The sequence below is a fragment of the Lutra lutra genome, chromosome 14, assembly GCF_902655055.1.
Source record: "Lutra lutra chromosome 14, mLutLut1.2, whole genome shotgun sequence".
NCBI classification, from domain to species: Eukaryota; Metazoa; Chordata; class Mammalia; order Carnivora; family Mustelidae; genus Lutra; species Lutra lutra.
This window is the reverse complement of record NC_062291.1, coordinates 77,988,638-78,010,378: the sequence shown is the minus strand read 5'-3', so window position 1 is coordinate 78,010,378 and position 21,741 is coordinate 77,988,638.

Below are 21,741 nucleotides of genomic sequence, written 5' to 3'. Positions count from 1 at the left end.
CAGAGAGACAACAGCTGTCACAGATTGGGAGTCTTAGACCTTAGCCAGCCCCCCTGAGTGGGGCTCTAGTAACAGGTCTAAGTTCCAAATGGTCCAAGTGGCCAAGAAGGCTCCTGTTCCCCCTCATGTGAGTCGTTGGACCCCACCTTCCTACACACTGTCCATTCCAGCAGAAGGGCCATCCCAGGGGAGGGCAGGGCTGGAGTCAAGACTGGGTAGACCCCTGACTGAATTTATAAGCTTGACTTCCACCGCCAGAGTGACATCAATGTCTCATCACCTGGCCTTTGACCAGGGGCTCAAGGTCACTCTGCCCATTCTCACCTCAGAAAATGATCTGAAAATACCTAGGCCAAGAAACCAGACTGGAGATCTCAAGATGGAGATCTCGCAAGCCCAACCCTGCATACCAGCCACGAGGTGACTATATAGTCAAGCCATTAGGCGGCAAAACAGCAAGCCAACGTGGAACAGCTAGAAAACCTGCCTTTCTCCCAGAAAATGTGTCTCCTCCTGCATGGTAGTCAACTGGAGATCCGCGTATCAGCACTACTTTGAGAGATTCCATCTGCGTAAATGTACACACCACGTGGAACTCAGCCTACAAAGGGGAGACAGAAGTGTCAGCTACCTACATTCTGCAGGGTGACAATACCGGGCCCAGCTCACAGCAGGCACTCGAGTAACTGCTGCAAACAGATGAATGAGTGGGTGGGACAGCAGAGTGGGATGCAAGAGACAGCAGGGCCCCGAGAAGAAGCACAGCCCCTACCGGAGAGTCAAGTCCCAGAAGACAGGGAGGACGCCCCTGAGGGTTACTATTCAGGGAGTTTGTTAAAGGAGTTTCTAATTATTAAAGCACTTATTGGAGGGCGCCTGGGTGGCTCAGTCGTTAAAGTGTCTGCCTTTGACTTGGGTCCTGATCCCAGGGTCCTTGGATCGAGTCCCATATTGAGCTCTCTGCTCCACGGGAAGCCTGCTTCTCCCTCTCCCACTCCCCCTCCTTGTGTTCCCTCTCTCACTCTCTCTCTCACTCTCTGTCAAATGAATAAATATAACCTTTTTTTTAAAAAGCACTTATTGGAAAAAACCTGGACATTACACAGAGCACAGAGGAACACGCAAAACCCACCAGTGATTTAGGTAGACAAATTTAAGTAGATGTGGAAAAAGTGGCTGAGCAGGGACGGAAATGAAGCCAGTAAGGAAACTGACAGCTGGGCTGCGCCAGGCGATGAAGGGAAGGCATGAGGGTAATTCTGGGAAGAAAGAGTAATTCATTTGGCCTTATCATGGAAACTCGGGTCAAAGATATATTGTTGAGACTCGAAAAATATCAGGGACCTCATACTGATGGTTCAGAGAGAAAGACAGGGTAAATGGGTATTAACGATGGATACTGCCCAGCACTAGTCCTAGCAGGCTGGAAAGTCTGTTTGGCCTGGAATAACCTACTCATGCATGGGTCATGCAGTGGTCAAATGCCCCTGCCAGATCTTTGGGCCTACCCAAGCAGAAGAAAACAAGACTCCTGCCATCTCCAGAAAGAAAAGACCTCCACCCAACTCCTGGCCAGTCAAGTCCCACCTGACTTTCAGCACTGTGGCAGGGCACAGGTGGTAGGCAGAATAAGGCCCTCTGCCAAAGAGGTCTCTGTTCTAATTCTGGGGACTTCTGAATACGTTAGCTATATTCTGAGAGGGACTTAGATGGGATTACGTTGAAAATCTCAAAATGGAGAGATTATGCTGGCCTATCAGGGCAAGCCCAGTATCATCACGAGGTCCTTGTGAATGGAAAGAGGGAGACAGGAGCATGAAAACGGTGTATGACAATGGAAGAAAGAATTCAAAGAGATTTGAAGACGCTACTGTGTCGGCTTTGAAGATGGTGGAAGGAGACAGGAGCCAGGAATAAATGCCAGCAGCTTCTAGAAGCTTGAAGAGACAGTGGACCAGATTCTCCCCTAGAGCTTCCGGGAAGAAGCCAACTCTCCTGATATCTTGACCTTAGCCCAAGGAGACCCAGGCTGAACTGAGAATTACAGTAAATTTATATTATTTTAAGCCAGTAAGTGTATGGAGATTTGTTACCACAGCCATAAGAAACTAATACAGCATGTCTTTGTTTTAGGCAGTTGTCTCCACATTACAGGACCTATCATGTCTATGGCTCCTGCCCAGAAGTTTCTGGCAGTGCCCCACAGTCAGGTGACAACTGGAAACACCTGCATATTCTTAAATGCTCACTGCAGGGAAGGGCGCATCCAGCCCATGGAACACAGACTGCTCAGGGGACGGGTAAGCCTTTCCTTGCTGCTCCCAACCCCTCAAGCTGCCATCACGCCTGCCTTTTCCTCTCAGTCCATGCCAGTTCTTCAGACTAAAAGGCTCCTAAGATATCCAGAAGAAACTGGGGCTTGGTAGCCAACCAAGGTAGAAATGGTGGGTACATGGAGAGAAAGACATTCGTCCATTTGATTCACTTAAACACAGTTGCCTCCGCATAAATGTCTGCTTCTATGTATGAGCCCGACAAAGCACGAGATAGCTTACAGGAAGGGGCAGCTGAGATGGGAGCAGCTTCGTGCCCCCTAATGACTGGAGGAGACAGTGAGGGTCCCTGATTGACGGCAGGCGATCCCATCGGCTCCCCCGCAGGGCGCATGGCTCCCTAACAGTCTCAGCATCCAGCAAGCAAAGGATTTTCATTCTGGGCATGGAGAAACCGGAAAGCAGCAGAGCAAGCTGGAATTTGCACTTGCATGATCTGCTGGGTGAAATGATGCCTTGTCCATTTTCACTTTGGGCTTCCTCCCAGACCTGCATGCCAGAGACCCACGCTGCTTCAGGTGGATTGCTGGCTTCCCCTGGAAAAAGGCTGCCATGTGGACATCCTTCATTTGCTGATAGGCCAAATGCTAGAGCAGGGATGTGGAGACATTCAGGTGGTTTATCTCTATCTTCAGCAATTCCAAGAAAAGCGCTTCAGAGATCACACCATTATTTCCCATTAGCCTAAGAATGGTGCCCATTTCCCCCTTAGAGAGAGGCTCTGTATAGATAGGCAGCGGTTTCCAAAGGCCCATAAAGGGAAGAGAATTTCAAAGATATTTTTTCCTGTCTACAGCTAACATTTGCTGCGTGCTTCTTTGAATTATTCATTATTAAAATTATACCATCAGCAAAAACCAAACCATCTCCGTTAAGGGAAGTTTACCCACAGAAGTTTAGAAAGTGGAATATGGATTACAATCACTACACCTGCTTTTAGCCTGGTTTTTTTTTTTCCCCTTAAAATCCAAACACCATAGTGTTCAATGCTACAGAAAAGCCAAAACTAATTGATTATATGTAGTCACTGATACATACTTTAATGCTCAAGGGTCAAAATTTGTTATTAATTGTTACTTTTCTTAGCTGCAAGGAGTTTCAGCTAGGTTATGTTGTTAATCTTTCTCCAACAGGAAGGCCATCACCCAAGACATGTGAACAAAAAAAAATTTTTTTTGAAAGATTTTATTTATTTATTTGACAGAGAGAGATCACAAGTAGGTATTAGGCAGGCAGAGAGAGAGAGGAGAAAGCAGGCTCCCTGCCAAGCAGAGAGTCCGATGCGGGACTCGATCCCAAGACCCTGAGATCATGACCTGAGCCGAAGGCAGAGGCTTAACCCACTTAGCCACCCAGGCGCCCTGAACAAAAATTTTTAATGTCAGAAAAGCCTTATTCTTATGTTTCTAAAAAGAGTCATTGGTTACTCTAACAGGGTGTATATAACTCTCTCCGCCCTGTCCCCCCACCCACAAACAGGGCAGACACCATGGGCTCATGTACTCATGTGTGTACACATACACACAGCTGAATTTCTCTGGGCTTTTTCACCTTTCCTACCTTCAGCTCAGATTAGAATCATAGGTTAGGGTAAGATTAAAACAGAGAAAATCTCGGGGAACCTGGGTGGCTCAGTCAGTTAAGAACCTGACTTTTGATTTCGGCTCATGTCATGGTCTCAGGGTCCTGGGGTGGAGCCCCACGTCTGGCTCCAAGCTCAGCAAAGAGTCTGCTTGTGATTCTCTCTCTCTCTCTCCCTCTGCCCCCCCCACCAACCCTGCTGGCATGCACACTAAAATCCATAAATAAATCTTTTACAAAAGAGAGAGAAAGAGAAAATCTATCCTACTCCTGTTCTTCCTACATCCCAAGGACCTGGCCTTGGAGAAAGACAGTCTTTGTAAAAATGAATGAATGAATGAGTGAACAAATGAACAAGGTCCAGGTGTGGAAAACACAAGGTTATTTATGCAAGCTCCACAAGTCACAAGCTGTGTGACCTCAGGCAAACTGCTTAACCTCTCTGTGCCTGTTTTCTTATCTCTAAAATGTGTCTGTACTTACAGTACCCACCTCACAGGGTTGTTGTGAGAAGTGTATGCATGAATACATGAAAAGCACCTTTTAACAGAATAGGGAACACAGTAGATGAATGGATAGAAGATGCATAAGTAGGTTTTTAAAAATAAGTCATTGAGACAGTAGCAGGCTTCAGAGATCAATCAGCTACTCAACCAGGATTGATTTAGGACCTAGGAAAAGGCAGGCTCTGGGCCTGTTGCTATGGTTATGATCATAACCAGTCAAGCTGGGTTCTTACTCTCACACAGCCCTCAGTGCCGTCTCCTCAGAAAGCAAGCAGTCTCCATGTAATGGACACGCTCAAATCATTGCTCTCTCGATGTGGATCGGGCACGATACATGCTGTCGCCTATTATCTGTGGGAAAAAACACAAGAGTAATGAGATGATGGAGGCATTATGGTCTTCAAGGCTGACTGGCCTTAAAACACTCTAACTGGGGTGCCCAGGTGGCTCAGCCATTAAGCGTCTGCCTTCGGCTCAGGTCATGATCCCACGGTCCTGGGATCGAGGCCTCCATCAGGCTCCCTGCTCGAAGGGAAGCCTGCTTCTCCCTCTGCCTCTTCCCCTGTTTGTGTTCCGTCTCTCACTATGTCTCTCTCTGTCAAATAAATAAAATCTTAAAAAAAAAAAACACTCCAGCTGAAGGCATTATGGAGTAATTATAAATAACTTTAAATAGTCTATCAGTCTTTTTTTTTTAAGTTTACCTTTTCCCTTACAGCAGTCACTGTCGCTTGGTACCAGGATGAAAATTTGATCACAGTGCACCTGAAGTTAAGTATTCATAGATAATATATCATCATCATTCCCACAAATCAGCATAAACGGTGCCCGATCCCAGGCCTCATCTCAAGTCCTACCATTTCTAAAATGTGAAAGCACAGTCAGACTTCAGGAGGTCCCTGGGTGTCAGGCTTAAAGTGACTGGCCAATCCCTTTCTGTCATCTGTATTAAAAGCTGCTTCCGGGGCCCCTGGGTGGCTCAGTGGGTTAAAGCCTCTACCTTCGGCTCAGGTCATGGTCCCAGGGTCCTGGGTTCGAGCCCCGCATCAGGCTCCCTGCTCAGCGGGGAGCCTGCTTCCTCCTCTCTCTCTCTCTGCCTGCCTCTCTGCCTACTTGTAATCTGTCAAACAAATAAATAAAATTAAAAAAAAAAAAAGCTGCTTCCATCAACCCTCAGATCCATCAACCCTCAGCTCCATTCCTATAGGGCATATCTTTTGGAACAAGGCAGGATGTATGCAGCAGAGGCCCCATGATCTCCAAAGCCAGACTCTAGGAGCTGGTCTCATCTTAGCTGATCAGCATTCACCATGCAAAGAGTTTGTTTCTAACTTTTTTCACAGAACTCTCAGGATCAATCCAGCAATGCAGATTCCAAAGGGAATGGTTCCTGGTACAAGAGCACCTTGTATTTTCTGCAAAGCTTCAAGTCGTATCTGCAACAGCAAGGCGGCTGAATTTCAGGATGTTGCAAAAAAAAAAAAAAAAGAAACCAACTTCGGGCACACTTTCGTTTGTGTTTGCTGCATGGCCCTGGTCTCCCACTGACCCCAAAGCATATTTCCAAGAATTATCCCTCAGCTTCCCAATGTCTAACAATAAAAGGGCTAATTATTGAGTAGTTACTACTGTGCAGACAATTTCTTATTGAAATGCAATGGACCAGAGCACCTGGGTGGCTGGGTCAGTTAAGCATCTGACTCTTGGTTTCAGCTTGGGTCATGACCTCATGGGTCATGAGATCGAGCTCCACATCTGGCTCTGCACTCAGTGGGGAGTCTGCCTGAAGATTCTCTCCCTGTGCCCCTTCTCTTTTTCTCTAAAATAGATACGTCTTGAAAAAAAAGAAAGAAATGTAATGGACTTGTCATTCACAACATGTGGATTCAATACATTTAAATATGGCAAGATGATCCCCCTGTAGGATTAGCTCACCTATCATCTAATTCTCACTTTTTTAATGAAAGGAGTAATTAAGAACATCTCTTAACAAGTTGAATGTATATAAGACAGTATTGTTGTCTACAATCACTATTCTGGGCATTAAATCTCCAGGACCTATTTTTCTGCCAGTTGCAAGTTTATACCCTTAAACATTTCTCTTATTCCCCTTTTATTATGAGCTCCTGGTAACCACCATTTTGCCTTGTACAAGTTTGGGTTTTTCAGATTCCACCTATATGAAATCATATCTCATATAGTCTTCATATGCAGTGATTTCATACATATTTTTCTTTTTCTGTCTGAATTATCTCACTTCACATAATGTCCTCAAGATCCCTCCCTGTTGTAGCAAATGGCAGGATCTTCTTTTTTTCTCATGACTGAATATTCTGCTGTATATACATATACCACATCATCTTGTTTTTTTTAAGATTTTATTTATTTATTTATTAGAGAGAGAGCATGAGAAGAGGGAGGGTCAGAGGGAGAAGCAGGCTCCCTGCCAAACCAGGAGTCTGATGTGGGACTCGATCCCAGGACTCCAGGATCATGACCTGAGCCGAAGGCGGTCGCTTAACAAACTGAGCCACCCAGGCGCCCACCACATCATCTTTACCCATTTATCTGTTGAGGAACACTTGGGTTGTTTCCATATCTTGGCTATTGTGAATAATGCTGCAATAAACATGAGGACACAGGTATGTATCTTTGATATCCTGTTTTCATTTCCTTTGGATATACACTCAACAGAATCGCTAGATCATACAGCAGTTCTATTTTTAATTTTCTGAGTTATCTCCACACTGTTTTCCATAGGGAAAACAATTTATATTCCCACCAACACTGTACAAGGGTTCCCTCTTCTATAATTACATACAATTTATATTTACTAGTACAAGTGATCCTTGTCACACGTCTGTTGAAACATGATCCCCATTCTGCACGCAGAATACATTTTTAATTCACCATTATCCTTCATAATGAATAAATGGAGATTTATAGAGAGAAATTTGTCCAAAGTGTACAGTTGGGTCTGTCACCCCTGTGTATCATCCTGTGTATCATCCTCTAAGACCACGTTCTAGATCAATGCACCTATGGTTAACATGGGTTTCTACAGTGCCAGCTTTAAAACAAAAAACTCTTGGGGTGCCTGGGTGGCTCAGTGGGTTAAGTGTCTACCTTCGGTTCAGGTCATGATCTCAGGGTCCTGGCACTGAGCCCCCCACTGGCTCCCTGCACAGCCAGGTCTATGCTTCTCCTTCTGCCCTGCCTGCCCCCATGATTTCTCTCTCTCAAATAAATAAACCTTCAAAAAACAAATAAAACAAAAAAAAATAAAAAAAATAAAAAACAAATAAAACAAAAAAACTCTTTATGGAGGTATATAATATATATAATAGACATATAATAAACTCCACACTCATAAGGAATACATTATTAGTTTTGACATATATACCCTCATAAAACCAGTAAGACAATCAAAATAATGAATGTATTCATTATACATCACTAAAGTTTCCTTCAACCCCTTTATAATCCTCCCTCATATTCTGCTCTATCTCCCACTCTCCACAACTTGTTGCTGCTGTCACTCTAGTTTACATTTTCTAGAATTCTATATAAATGGAATCCTACTATTTCTGTGGTCTGGTTTCCATCACAAGGCCTAAGTACTTGGGGATTCATCCATATTGTTGCAAAGATCAATAATTCATCACATGTATTGCTGAATCCTACTTCATTACATAGACATACCAAAATTTGTTTCTCCATTTACCCATTGATGGGCATTGGGTTGTGTCCAGACTTGGTTGTTACAAATAAAGTTGCTATACGTATTTGTGTACAAGTATTTATGGGGACATCTCTTTTCATTTCTCTTGGGTAAATGCCTAGAAGCGAAGTGGTTGGATCATAAATATACACTTCACTTTTGAAGAATCTACCAAACTATTTTCTGGAGTCCTGGCATGATTTCATAGTCCTTCTAGCAGCAAATCAGAGAATTCCAGTTACTCTACATCTTTTCCAACAGTTGCTATGACGGTCATTTTTAATTTCGGACATTCTAAAAGGTGTGATGGACTCTGTTGGTTTTAAATTGGATCGACCTTAGGGCACCTGGATGGCTCCATTGGTTAAGCATCTGCCTTTGGCTCAGGTCATGACCCCAGGGTCCCAGACTTGAGCCCTGCATCAGGCTCCTTGCTCAGCAGGGAATAAATAAAACCTTTTAAATAAGTAAAGAAATTGCATTTACCAATGATGATAATGTTGAGTATCTTTTCATACATTTATTTGCCATCCGTATATTTTCTTTAGTGCGGTGTCCAAATCTTCACACAGTTTTTATTCAGTTGTTTTTTGTTACTGAGTTTTAGGGGTTTTAAAATTATACTCTGGACATAAATACTATGTCAGAATGATTTGCAAATGCTTTCTCTCCATAGCTCGTTATTTTCGCTCTTACAAATATCCATCAAAGAGGAGCAGTTCTTAATTCTGACAAGGTCTAATTTTTCTTTTATGGATTGTGCTTTTGATGCCATTTTAAAGAAATCTTTGCCTGATCCAAAGTTGCAAGTATTTTCTCCCAGAAGGTTTGCAGGTTTACGTTCACATGTAGGTCTATGATCCATTCAATTCATTTTGTATTGTGTGTGAGACAGGAATCCATATTAATTTTTTTTAAATACAGAGGTCTAATGGTTCTAACATCATCTGTTAAAAAAAAATATCCTTCATTAAATTGCCTTTGTAGCTTTATCAAAAACGAACTGACGTGCGTTAATACTGGACCCTGTGATGTTCTACTCACTTCTTGTCTCTCCTGATGCATTCCCCACTGCTCTGATTGCTGTGGCTTTACATAAGCCTGCAATTCAGGTCCTGTAAGTCCTCCAACTTTGTTCTTCACAAAGTCCTTTTTTTTTTTAAGATTTTATTTATTTACCTGACAGACAGAAATCACAAGTAGGCAGAGAGGCAGGCAGAGAGAGAGGAGGAAGCAGGCTCCCCGCTGAGCAGAGAGCCCGATGTGGGGCTTGATCCCAGGACCCTGAGATCATGACCTGAGCCGAAGGCAGAGGCTTAACCCACTGAGCCACCCAGGCGCCTCTTCACAAAGTCCTTTTAATTATTCCACACTTCACATTTCCATATGAATTTGAGATCCACTTCTCAGTTTATTAAAAAAAAAAAAAAGCCTTATTGACATTTTTATTGGAATTGCATTGAATCAGTCTACTGATTTATACAACAACAACAACAAAAAAATCCCAGTAAACTTTCAATGGATATAGAATTCAAAGTTGTTGGTTTTTCTCTCCGTACTTTTAAGATATTGTTCTACGGTCCCCTGATTTATATCAATTTCAACAAGAAATCTGCTATCATTTTTGTCTTTGTCCTGCTATAGGTAATAAGTATGTTAAGAGGTGTTCTTCCACAGAATTTTAAAATACAAGTAAACACCATACAATATTTGTCTCCCATTCTATTTGCAAAGAATTGAGCTACTATCTAGTTGGGAGGACACAGGTACTATCTGCTCTATTGATGGGAATATAAATTAGTGCCATTTTCTTCTGTGGAATTTGATAGAATCTACCTCAAAGTGTCTGAACCTTTTTACTTCTCTACTAGCTTTTCCTCTAGAGATCTATTCAACAACTGTGTGAGTCTATAAAACCATTTATTATTTCATTGTCTAAAGTCAAAGCTTCAAAATACAACTCATATATTTTTAAAATATGAGTTTATATATTAAGAAAATCTACTCAGGAAAACAAATGGACTTAGCATGGGAATTTTATTAGCAGAGAAATATGTATCAGTAAAGATACTTTTGAGTATAAATGGCAAGATACATAAAAGGCTAGGAGAGAAAAGAAAGGTATTGGCTCCTATAATCCAAGAAAAAGGAAGGTAACTGAACAACCCAACTGTAAGAAAAGAATAACAAACAAGAAAATAGACAAAAAGCTGAAGGGCTCTAGCCAAATTATAAGAAAGATGATCTCCACAGAGTGGGACTATGGAGAATTCCCACTTTCTCCTTTACACATTTCTCTAGGGTTTCAATGTTTACCATATGAGTAAGAAAAAATTCCTAGATTCCAAAATAAAACTTCAAAGGAGCCCAAAATCTTATCATCAGGCTCTGGGTATGAATTTTTCATATTTGCAATGAAACATTATTGAAAATGTTTAATTTTTAATCACCTAAAGGAAAAACATGGAAATGTTTTCTTTAAACACTTTTGGAGTCATATACTTCAATATACTTCATATACTTCATAGCCTGACAGGTCAAAGCACTGCCCTCCTTTATACAAAATACTTAAAAGCATAGCTATTTGCCAAACAACCTCTGGAGAATTGAAACCCCAAATACCACCACCACCACCCCCTCCCCCACACCAGTGTCCTAAATGCTTCAGCAACACTTTATAGACAAGAAGGAATACAAGCAACCCCTCCAGCATCCCCCCTCCCACCCAAGCCCAGGAAATTTTCCATTTTCCATAGAACCCATGTGGATATGATGAGTCCTCCCTGAGATCATGGTAGCACAAGACATGTAAGCAAAGAACACAAGCTCTGGCACGGCGCTGTCCACAAAGACGTCCCATCCCCGCCCAACAGGCACCATCATGGCAGAAATGTGCCAGAATTTTACATTTTATTTATTTATTTATTTTTAAAGATTTTATTTACTTATTTGACAGAGATCACAAGTAGGCAGAGAGCCAGGCAGAGGGGCGGTGGGGGGAAGCAGGCTCCCTGCCGAGCAGAGAGCCCAATGTGGGGCTCGAACCCAGGACCCTGAGATCATGACCTGAGCCGAAGGCAGAGGCTTTAACCCACTGAGCCACCCAGGTGCTCTCTGAATTCTACATTTTAAATTATGCCGCATGGGTAGAAGGAAACTGGCACAGAGTTTCTTCAAGCCATTCAATGGAGTATGTGAATAGCAGTCTCTACGCTTCCTAGGTTTTACTTGTTTCTGCTTTTTCATTTTTATCTATACTTCAGATGTTCCCAGCATTCACCCCCTCTACCAGAGTCCACCAAAGGATTCTAATGCTATAGGGTTTGGAGAAAGAGGGAAGACTCTCCTCTCTATGTCCCACAAGGAGGACCTCAGTCAGAGTAACACTCCTCTCTCTGACCTTCACTTTCCCTTCTTATGGGAGGAAGAGGGGCTTCACTGATGGGTGGGGTTGAGATAAAGACATGGGTCTTGTGGCTCTCAGCTTTCCCTTGGCATCTGCCTTCCTGCAGCGTGTAAGTGCTTTGGTCTCTCCTGGACAAAGCTGTAAGCTTAGCAATAGAAACTCTGCCCCCATGTCCAATCTACAGTCTTCCAGAATGGGCTGGACAAGGTGGTTAAGTCTGCCAACTTGGGGATTTGCAAGAGGAAGCACCAAAGCCACAGTTTTTCAACTGCTCTGAGAGTCACAGAGCTGACATTTTCCTCTAAATCTGTCGGATTTCTCTATTTCAAATTGATGCAGAATTCAAGTGAGTAACTTTTTACCCAGAAATCTCACTTCTGGAATTTACCTGGAGAAGTCACCTGTACAAGTAAGGAACAGCATATGCACAAGCTATTCACTACTGTGTTATCTGAAATAACAAAATAGTAGAAACAGTTCAAATGCCTATTCATAGAACACTGGTTGCATAAACTTAGGGTACCTTCACATAATATGAGCCATTTAATAAAAGAGAAATATCTCTATAAAGTGATATAGAATAACTTCCAGGATGCATTATTAAATGAAAAAAGTGAAGTTCAAAGGAATTATTTAGCATAATTTTTGAGTAAAAATTTTTGCATAAGAATACACACATGCATACACATTACAGATACACACATGTATGTATGTATGTATGTATGTATTTTACTACATTTTTCACAAACATAAGGGTTGCCCAAAATCTAATAAAAAGTTATCTAGGGGGAGAGCAGGAATAGAGCTCTAGAAAGGAGAAAGATGGCAAGGAAGCTTCTGCCTGTACCTTTCATGCAGTCTTTTTTTTTTTTTTTAATTTTATTTTTTCAGTGTTCCAAGATTCATTGTTTATGCACCACACCCGTGCTCATGTAGTCTTCACTTTTGAATCATGTACCTGTTTTTCTCTTTCAAAATCAATATTAAACCAACAGAATGAAAAACTATAAAACTGAACATAAACAGACATACATTAATATAACTGTGTATCAAGTTGACAACACCACATAGAACAGATAAAGAATTAATTCAGTTTTTTACAGCATAGTCCTTTGACTGCACACACTTAGGATATAGTCTAAGAACAAAAAGAACTGCCCCAAAGGTCTTGAACTTTACTTGGTGGTTCGTCCTAGGCAGTGATATTAGCACAATAATCTTGAAACTACAGGGCACCTGGATGGCTCAATCAGTTGGACAGCTGCCTTCGGCTCAGGTCACAATCCCAGGGTCCTGGGACGGAGCCCCACATCTGGCTCCCTGTTCAGTGCAGAGTCTGCTTTTCCCTCTCCCTCTGCTGCTCTCCCTACTTGTGTTTTCTCTCTCTCTCTCTCTCTCTCTGTCAAATGGGTAAGTAAAATCTTTTTTTAAAAAAATGTCAACTAAGAAATGTAAAAGTAGAATTAGAAAATCACTGTTTTTCTACCACTGATGAAATAATTGATTTAGGCAAGGATCAACTATGAATGTTGAAATCCTTGAGTGAAGTTAATTGGGTAAAGCTTATTGAGGTCAGAATATTCACACAGTCACAAAGCAACACCCTACAGATTATGAACTCAACAGGGAATTTTTATGATGCAGTAATCTGGAGAGGAATACTAGAACTAAGTGATGGAATTTACCATTACTACCAATGGGACAAACTTCTGGCTTGTGCCTCTTGATGTGATGCAACGAGGAGGACACAACATCACTGCATGGAGTTCTTAGGGAAAATGTTTAATTCTGTTTGATCATAAGAAAACACATAGACCAATCCAGATTATAGAACATTCTACCAGACAACCTGGTCAGGACTTCCTAAGTATCCAACTCATGAACACTAGGGGAATGTTCTAGATTAAATGAAACTGTGGAGACATAATAAATAAATACAATACATGGGGGAGATCAGCTGTAAAGGACATTATTGGGCAACTAGAAATACGGATGTTGTATTAGGCAATATTTTTGTATGTATCTTGAATTTTTAGATATCATCATTGTATTGTGGTCATACAAAAAAGTGTTGTTATTCACATTAGAGTATTTTTACAAATGGGGGGAAAGGGATGCCACTTATTATCTCCCTAAAACTATAATGTACAGTACCTAAAGAGATAAAACCAACTTATTTTAAACTAGCCCAAAACTCCTTCACCTTTGAACCTGTTGAAGAATTGTCAACATTCCCAATTAGCATCATTTCATTTCTCTTGTTTTTATTTCTGTCTTACCTTCCCTTTGGGACAGGGAAGAAGTCCTCTTTCATACCCTAAAACCACATCTTACTAGCTCACACACACTCAAAATTCTTACTGTGATTAGTTAAATTTGTGTATTTTCAGAAGTTATTTTCCAGCACTAATTATGCCACATAACCATGGTACCCCCCTAATAGGTTAGGGCATCATAAACACCTCCCATTCATGAGGTCCTAAGATTAAGTCTTAATTCATCCATTCAAAAATATCTACCTAATATCAATTAGGTACCAAGTACTGTGCTTGGGTCCTGGGAAAATACAGACAAACAAGACACAATCTCTGTTCTCAACATAGTGGGAAAGGCAGATAGGTCATCACAACACAAAATGATATATGCCACAACAAATACAGATAAGAGTCACAGTGATAGGTCTATCATTGAAGGGGGGTGTTTCCATTTTGGAAAGAATTTTACTTAAAATGACCATCATCTGTTGGGTACTAGGAGAACCACAGGACATATCCTGTCAAATCAAAGCTGTCTTGAAATATCTAAGATAGGGTTATACTACTTCCTGGGGCTATGCCACACCTGGCTAGAGCCAAGACTTCAAAAAATAAGGCAACCTGTAGCTCTGCTTATCCTATAAAACATCCAGATCCTTCTCACTCCTGATTTGCGGAAAGTTTGTCAAGGGTCTGCAATGCAGATGTGGAAATCCATCAGTTCTCCAAAGATGCTGTGTACAACAGCCATGATGAAAGCACCCTCACTGCACAAAAAGGGCACTGTTTTATCATCTTTCATCACAATAATTGCACAGTGCACAGGCTTGTTATTTAGAACTGGGCACCACCACGAAAAACATGTTGTTGGAAAACACCTGCATTGGCAAAGCAAAAATGAGCTGACCCAATTATTTTCTCCATTTCTAATTCTGGATGGGATATTAAGAGTCACTGAAAAGAACACATTGGCAAGAAATGGAGATAATTCTACTTGGAGGTGGGGGTGGGGGGATTTCCCACAGAGCTCTATTGGACAACACTTGGAAGTGTCATCTAATTATACTTTTCCACACCCCCCTCCTTCCCCCATGAAAAATGCCAGGCATGAAAACATGTCATCTAGAGCCTTTCACCCGCTGATTTCTCCCTTGCATCCAATTTGAAATTTTTAAAAAGTCCAATCTAGAGCTCTTTGAAGGATAATGATGGGAAAGACACCCTGCCAAACACGTAGGATGGGTACAACGCACTATGACTGGAACAGATGGCTCAAGCAGAAGCCACCAATTCAATGTGACAGCCCACGATTAAACTGCTCCCTTTAAGTCTTTGGCAGTTTCGTGGTCCAATCCTTATTAGCTTCTCCAGAAACACAGAGCCTTGGGTCTAAAGAAACACAACAAGGCACTTTTCAAAATAACCTGTGGACTTGAACAGTATTTGAACTTAGAAGGGACAAGGTCATCGACCCTACTTGTTCCCAAACTAGTAGCACTCTGGAGCTTTGAAATATCCCTGGACCTTTCAAATATACAGAAATGCAGGATATTAAGTAAGTCAACTGCCCAGCACAGATCACTCACTCATTTTGTCATTTTTTCCAGGTTTTCTCTGGAGGTTTTTTTTTGTACATGGAAAATTCAATACAGATACATTTCAAGTATGCTTTGTATCCCTCCACAGTTTGTTTCTCTCTCAAGACAATTATCTTGAAGATGGTATGTTCCCTTCGCATATGTATTTTTTCCATTTTTAGTATAAATGTGTGTGTCCCTAAACAACATATTGTATAGTAAGGTTTTAAAATATACATAAATATAGTACTGTATATATTCTGTAACTGGGATTTTTCCCTGAACATTTTTTTCTAAACTTAACCAGGGTACATAAAGATGTATTTCATTTATTTTCATTGAAGGAGTCATTGTATTTTTGATGTAGCTTTTTTGAGCTGTATTTTTATCTTCATGTCTTTTGAGGCTGTCTTTGAATCAAGAATTTTAATTTACATTAGTTGTGAGTGCTGGTATAACTCATTTCTACAATCTTATTTTGTGTTTTTTACCTTGGTTTTTCTTTGCTACTTTTTTTGGTCTTCTATGGAGTTCTACCTCTACATACTGGTTTAGAAATCTTTCTTCCCATTTTTATTCTCTTTGTGGTACTTTTATAATTTTCCATAAACATTTAGATCTAAAGTTAATAAGTATCTGAGGGATGGCTGGGTGGTTCAGTCAGTCAAGCATCTGCCTTCAGCTCAGATCATGATCCTAGAGTCCTGGGATCAAGTCCTGCATTGGGCTCCTTGCTCAGTGGGGAGCCTGCTTCTCCCTCTGCCTGTTTGTGCAACTCTCTCTCTCTCTCTCTCTGACAAATGAATAAATTAAAAAAAAAAACTTTAAATAAGTATCTGAATCTTGCTCACATTAATACAAGGCTGGAGTATTTTGATTCCTAACTTCCAAGCCTCTTTTTTTTTTATGTTTGTTACCACAGCCTGCTCTTGGATTCACTTGGTTTTAAAACCCCCATTAACTGGTCCTTTCTACGCCAACTTATATTTAGAATTGCCAACATGCTTACCCATTTCCCCATCAAGTGTTTCTTGTTTCTTTCTCTTTCCTTCTCTGTTGTGCCTTAGCAAGAAGGAAACATCCGTCAGGAATCCCTTTCCACAGGGTCGGCAAGAGACAAACTCTCTCAGGCTTTGTATGTTTATATCTGTCTTTTTTTCATCATCTCTCCTGAATGGTTTGGGTATAAAATTCTAGGTTGAGCTTCATTTTCTGCATTAGGAAGCCCTCATTCTGTGGTCTCCTGGCATCTTATTTCTGATAAGAACCCTACCAGCACAGTTTATGGTCACTCCTTGTAGATAATCTATACATTATCTCTGGAAGCATCTAAGATTTCTGTTGGATATTAACATTTTGCCAGTTCTCGGTGTACGACTTCTGCATGTGCATTTTCTTTTCCTACTGGAGACTCCGTGTGCTCCTTCAGTCTTGGCTTTATGTCTTCTAATTTCTCTTTCCTATTTTCCTTTTTCTCTCTGTGCTACCTCTTAGATAATTTTCTCAGATCTTTCACCAGGGTAAGTCAATCTCTTCTGGTGTGTCCAATCTATATTTAGACTTTTTATTTGGGGGATTTTTTTTCCACCTGTAATGGCTATACTTTATTTCCTATCATTTCTATTCAGTTTCTTTTCAATTTTGTCTATTCATTTATCATAATATCCTGTGCTGGCCTTATGTTTTCTAGCTCTTCTTTTATCTTTTTGGAAATCTTATTGTGTTACTATCCTTAGTTGTTGTTGTTGTTTTTAAATTTCTTTTCAGTGTTCCAGCATTCGTTGTTTATGTACCACACCCAGTGCTCTGTGCAATATGTGTCCTCCATAATACCCACCACCAGGCTCACCCAACCTCCCACCCCTCTCCCCTCCAAAACCCTCAATTTGTTTCTCAGAGTCCACAGTCTCTCACAGTTTGTCTCTCCCTCCAGTTTCCCCCAACTCCCTTCTCCTCTCTATCTCTCAATGTCCTCCATATTATTCCTTATGCTCCACAAGTAAGTGAAACCATATAATAATTGACTCTCTCTGCTTGATTTATTTCACTCAGCATCATCTCTTCCAGTCCTGTCCATACTGTTGCAAAAGTTGGGTATTCATCCTTTCTGATGGAGGCATAATATTCCATAGTATATATGGACCATATCTTCTTTCTCCATTCATCTGTTGAAGAGCACCTTCGTTCTTTCCACAGTTTGGCGACTGTGGTCATTGCTGCTATGAACATTGGGGTACAGATGGCCCTTCTTTTCACTACATCTGTATCTTTGGGGTAAATACCCAGTAGTGCAATTGCAGGGTCATAGGGCATCTCTATTTTTAATTTCTTAAGGAATCTCCACACTGTTTTCCACAGTGGCTGCACCAACTTGTATTCCTACCAACAGTGTAAGAGGGTTCCCCTTTCTCCACATCCTCTCCAACTCATATTATTTACTGTCTTGTTAGTTCTTATGATGTCAGTTCTCCAGAGTGATAATTCTCCTTCACGGTGTTTTCTCATGTGAGCTTTCAGTTTTTTACATGGGGAGCTTATCTTTAAGTGACATCATTTTCCATGAGAGTCCTAATGTCTGAGCAGTGTCCATGTTCTCACAGAAGATTCTTTTCTCTTCTATCACCTGAAGCTCTGCTTTCTTGGTCCTTCCCCAGGCAGGTGAATGGAATTTCTCATACCCCATTTTATGGCTCCCAGCATTGCACAGACTGCTCTCCTGCATGACACTGAGATTTTGTCTTCTATCCTCTAGTTTGTATTAAGACATCAACCCCCCAGTCAGGAATTTTTAAAAAATTGATTCCTGGGAGCACCTGGGTGGCTCTGTTGGTTGAGCATCCAACTCTTGATTTCAGCTCAGGTCATGGTCTCAGGGTCATGGGATCAAGCTCCACCTTGGGCTCAACACTCAGTGGGGTGTCTGCTGGGGATTTTCTCCCTCTGCCCCTCCCTGCTCCACACTGTGCACACTCTCTCCTTTGCTCTTTCTCAAATAAATTAATTTTTAAAAATTGAATCCTGAGCTCCATTCTAGACCTTATGAACCTAAAGTCTGAATGTGGGGTCCAGGAATCTATCATGTTCCCTGGTTTCGCTACCCTAGTTATTGGCAAAGACAAGATGAGAATCTGTATTTCCTAAAAGAATGTTAATGTCAGAAACATTAACAGGGGAGCAATTTAGTACTTTCAAGAAACTTTCTCTATGAACGGAAGAGCGAAGTACAGCTTAACAGTCTACCTGTTAGAAATAATCGGCAGCAAGCACACACTACGTGTCATCACTTTCCTAGGTGACGTCCATCCATACAAAGGGTTTCCTCTAGGAGTCTCTAATCCAACCACTCCATTTTTCCAAGAATACTAGAATCCTCTAAATTATCACCAGCCAGAGTCCATTTGACAAAAAAAAGGAAACTTGTTTCCTAAAAGTCCTACATGAAAAAATTAGAGATCTTTACTCTCTCCTTTTGTCTTTGTCTAGGCATCCCGGCTAGCTTTCTGGTGAGTTCCCTACATTTAATTTTTATATCCCATCCACAGGTTTAATTATAGTTTTATCTTCTATAACAAGCTTTATTTTCATGGCTTCATACAAATACCAGACTAAAACCCGACATAAGAAATAATTTAATTTTTAGTGAGACAAATGAAGTGACCTCTTATAACCTGTAAATAAAAAAAAATAAAAAATGAAAATTTTAAGAATAAATAAATAAATAATCCCCCCCACACCGAATGCAAAGATTCTCTTCCATTTTGAAAACATTTTTATGATGCAGCATAAGTTTCCAGGAGCATTTAAAGTCGATCAGATTCTGCCCTATGGTCCTCTTCCTCTTCATCCCTTTCCACTCCCCAACTTCGGCTGCGGCCACACTCAATGACCTGCACACCCCTGAGCGTGTCCCTGTTTAATACTTTTGAGCATTTTCCTACAGTGGCTCTTGGCCAGAGTGCTTTGACTCTCCACCATCTCATCCCAGGTCTCCCACCACGACCACTTCCAACCCCACATAAACACTTCATTCTCCTCCTTATCCTTCAAATACCCAAATATCTACAAATACCCATCTCTTCTACCTACAATTATCTACAAACATATATCTGTTCTAGCACTTTTCACATCTTTACGATAATTAACTCATTTATCCTCAGTAGAGTATAATAAGCTCCTTGAGGGTAAGGGCCGTGCCTTATTTAACTTTCATGTGTTACTCGGGAAATGAAATGTTTAAGTAGCTACTACATGGCCAAGCCTTGATGGGCAATGGGGATACAATGTGAGGACCCTGGCATCCTGCTCGTGGGGCAGGTAGTTGGGGAGAAAGACAATGGGATGACCACATAAACAAGTGTACAAATACACATTGTGAAAAGCTTAAACACAGAACGTACAAAGTATACCACAAAGGAATCTGGTTTGGTCTAGGCTTCCCACAGGGGAAAAAGAAACATTTGAGTTAAAGGAGGAATTGAGAGAAGCTGGGTATATTTGGATGCTCCAGAGAAACAGAACCAACTGGCAAATACATTTGTAATCTATACAGTTATAAATAAATTTATGTATCTCTCTTTAGATCTATAGACATAGACAGAAAAATTTATTATAAGGAATTGGCTCAGGCAGTTATGGAGGCTGAGAAGTCCCCAGATCTTCAGTTGATGAGCTGGGGGACTGGGAGAACCGATGGCCTAAGTTCAAGTCCAGTACAAAGGCAGAAAAAAATCAATGTCCCAGCAAGAAGACAGTCAGAGAGAGTAAATTCTACCTTATTCAGACTTCTTTTCTATTTAGCCCTTCAATGCATTGGAGGACATTCGCCCACATTGGGGAAGACAGTCAGCATGGTGCCTGAGAAATAATGTCTCAATAAATGTTTACAAAAGAATTAATAATCCATGAACAAACACAAAATCGACCTTGAGTTCAAAGCTATGCAAGGCTGAATTATTATCTGTTTGAGAAAAATCAATTCTCAAAAACAAATACAGAAACATATTCATACACTCATTCAACAAACATCTGTAAGGTCGCTGCCTTAGACAAGGGACGCAGGGTACTACAGAGAATGATCAGAATCTCAACAGTGCCACAGAGACATTTTTCTGAAATGCAGCAATCTTTTCATTTTATTTCACTCATTTTTTTCAGTTAAATTCAAGCAACTGTAACTTAATAGTTTTATTAATAAAAAGCAAATATACTATAATCCAATTTTTCCCAAGCTGTTTTTGTCCATCTGCCACTCTGTGTATACATATGTTCAAATATTAATATAAGTTAGTTATCTCTAGGTCGCAAGATTTTTGATGATTTGTCATCTTGCATCTTTATAGTTTTTTTTCTGTATAGTCTGGTATTTAAAATGTAATAAGTTCATATCATTTTTACAAAAATAAATTCATATTTCTAAGCTACTTAAAAGCACTAATTTTGACCATATCTAATATAGCTATATAAACTTATGTCTCTCATAGAAATTAAAAAATTTAAATTCAGATAGGTTAGACAACTAGTACAAAGTTCCAGAGTTAAAAGAGCTAAGGGCTCCTGGGTGGCTCATTCATTAAGCATCTGCCTTCAGCTCAGGTCATGATCCCAGACCCTGGGATCCAGCCCTGCATCAGGTTCCCTGCTCAGTGGGGAGTCTGCTCTCTCCCACACCCCTTGCTTCTGTTCCCTCTCGCACTGTGTCTTTCTCTGTAAATAAATAAAACCTTAAAAAAAAAAAAAGAACTAAGATAGTCCTCGTAAGGAATTTTTTGCATGTTCTAAAAAAGTAGAGGTCTAAAAATTTTCCGTTGAAGAACAGAAAGTAACCTCCCTTCTCCTCCCTGTGGTTCCCACAATCCCGTTACAGAGGAGAGTACCTCACACAGGAACAGACCTACCCCTAGGCAACTGCCACATTCTTGGGCTCTGTCTAGGGAACACAATCTGACAGGTGCCACATCTGAACACCTAGTCATATCCCCATATTTTACAGGAAGACCCCTACCCCATATGGGGATGAATAGGTCAACTTCTAACTAATGGTCACAATCCGCTTCTTTACCAAAGAATATAAAGGGCATGCCTTTGAAAGACCAGGATGGGAAGAAGGGGCAAGGAATGATATAGAACATGCTTCCAATGTTCTACCCCAGATTCTATCATGCTGCAGGTAAAAGAAAATCCCCACACATATAACGTCTCTAGTCCACTTCTATTTTTCATTTTTTAAAAGTTATTTTTTTCCTGCAACATCAGCCATGCAAAAAGATTTGTTCATTTAACAAACACCTGCTAGGTACCTAAAGGACCCCAGAAACTCTGTGGAACATGGAGAAATGAAAGATAAAGAGGGCATTATCCCTACT